Below are 2,177 nucleotides of genomic sequence, written 5' to 3' on the forward strand. Positions count from 1 at the left end.
CCACCTCTGTAGAAGAGTCCCCCCTCCCTCCCCCCCAACACTAAACAAGATTATCCACTGAAACAGAGATCTAAGCACTGGTTTTATAGTCCTCTCTATTAGAAAATGTGTGGTTTGAAAGACATGTATCACAGTAGGCTGTACAGTAGAGAGACCTGGATTGGAGGAAAATGGCAATGCTTTGCCATTGATGTTGTTAGGCATTTATTAAAGAAGCATCCTCTGCTTTCTATTAGATTTGTAATGAATCAAGATTGCAATCATGCACATTGTTGCAGCCAGTGGAAATATCTTCATCAGCTAATGCACGGCCTCAGGCCAATGGAAAACTTGGAGCTGTCTGCTGCTTGCTCATCAACTGGACTACCCTCAGCTACTCTGAGCAACATATAAAAAAAAACAGAAGAATCCATATATTAGGGTTGCAAATAATGATTTTTTTCTCCATTATTGATTCCGCTGCTGATTAATATTGCCTGGAAAAAAAATGCCCCTTTCAAATGAATATAATTATTTAGCTTGTTTTGTCCAAGCAGAAATTCTAAATGTATTAAGAAGCAGTAAGTTAATTATCATAAAGACAAAGAAAACTAATTTTTACAAATGTATAGACTATACCTTTTGAGAAGCAGGAACCAAGGTATTTTTGACTTTTTGTTGTTCTATAGCCATAGTAGCATCGGCGACTGAGTGTTTTAAGCTAAATGCTGACATCAGTATGCTAACGTTCATAATTATAAAGTTAACTTGCGGATTTTTAGCAGGAAATATTTACAACTTAGTTTAGTGTGTTAGCATGCTGATGGTGCTCAGTGAAGTTTCAGTTCTATGTGGTTTGTGTGTGATCTCTGTCACACCAAAATATGAATGAATTGAAAAAATTATAAATATGCGTAGGTGGGATCTCCTCAGTTTTATCAGAATTAGGCTTTTGACGTTTGAATTGTTGACCTTTTTAAATGATGCGTTTCCTCAAAAAGCGGTCACTTTTTGCTTCTTTTTTTTTTACTTTCAAACATAGCAATAAAATGCATTAACCCCCCAGAGGTTGTCAAGAATATTTTAAAATGTTATTGTAACACTCTCATTAGCCCAGCAAGTGTAATGGAATAGCTTTACATTTTTGGTAAAACCCTAATTTAGTTTCTTGCCAAGAGTTAGATGAGAAGATTCACACCACTCTCATGTCTGTATGGTGAATATGAAGCTACAGTCGGCGGCATTTCCCTAAAAATGTCAAACTAATACTTCAAATTTCAATTTTAATCTCAATTTTATTTATAGCGTCAAATCATAACAGAAGTTATCTCTGAATCCTTTATAGATAGAGTAGGTCTAGACTACACTCACAAGCGTTTGGTGCGACGAAAAACTTAGTTTTAACAGAAACGTCGGACAGAAGCCGACTGTAGGTGGGCCGCCATCTGACGCAACCAGTTGGGAGAGGGAGAGATGGAAATATGACACATAATAATTATAGCAGTACAACCTTAAAACCCAGCGCAACAAGGCAACCCCCCCTTCCTCAAGATTAAAGAATTGTGTAAAACAGCCTTGAAACTTTTTTTAAGAGCACTAATTGGTTTCAGAGCCACATTCGCAGCGCCCACATTTGTATTGCACAAGTCCTGTGAGGTAGCCAGAGGTCAGCAACACTAATTACCATCTTGATTTTCATACTTTCAGTCATTGTGCATTTATGTCCCCCTCGCTTGTCCATTAAAAACATGGCCTGCAAAGGAAATCCCTTAGGTGTTTCTCCCGCTGTTTACCTGACCCTCATCACGGCGCTTCAGGATTACATAACTAGGTCAGAAAACGCCTTTTGTCTCAGTCTTAATGTGAAAACCATCTTTAACAATACTCTGCTCCCCGAACTCAACTCCTACAAGCTATGGATTACAAAGGCAAGGCTTCCCCTTGAGCCCAGTGACCTTGGTTTACTTTAATTGGTGCTGTTTCCCGTCCGCGAGGGAAAATAAGGGCAAAGAATAGGAAAAGTGATGTTTTTTTTGTTTTTTTTTACATCTCTCCTTCAGCAACACATAGGCACAAAGCTGCAACTGTGATATTAGATGTGCCATTTTCACATTGAGAGATTTGTGTTTTTTGCCTCTAAGCTGGCTTAATGAAGCAAGATTCTCTCTCTCTCTCTCTTTCTCTCTGTGTGTGTGTGT

The 2,177-nt window shown here is 38.4% G+C and overlaps 1 protein-coding gene across 1 annotated transcript in view; it reads left to right on the top strand.

The window, feature by feature from the left end:
• LOC116671663 (cytohesin-3) overlaps window positions 1–2,177 on the top strand; it is a 33,609-nt gene that overhangs the window by 11,124 nt on the left and 20,308 nt on the right. The gene's annotated exons all lie outside the window — the stretch shown is intronic.

The sequence above is a fragment of the Etheostoma spectabile genome, chromosome 21, assembly GCF_008692095.1.
Source record: "Etheostoma spectabile isolate EspeVRDwgs_2016 chromosome 21, UIUC_Espe_1.0, whole genome shotgun sequence".
NCBI classification, from domain to species: Eukaryota; Metazoa; Chordata; class Actinopteri; order Perciformes; family Percidae; genus Etheostoma; species Etheostoma spectabile.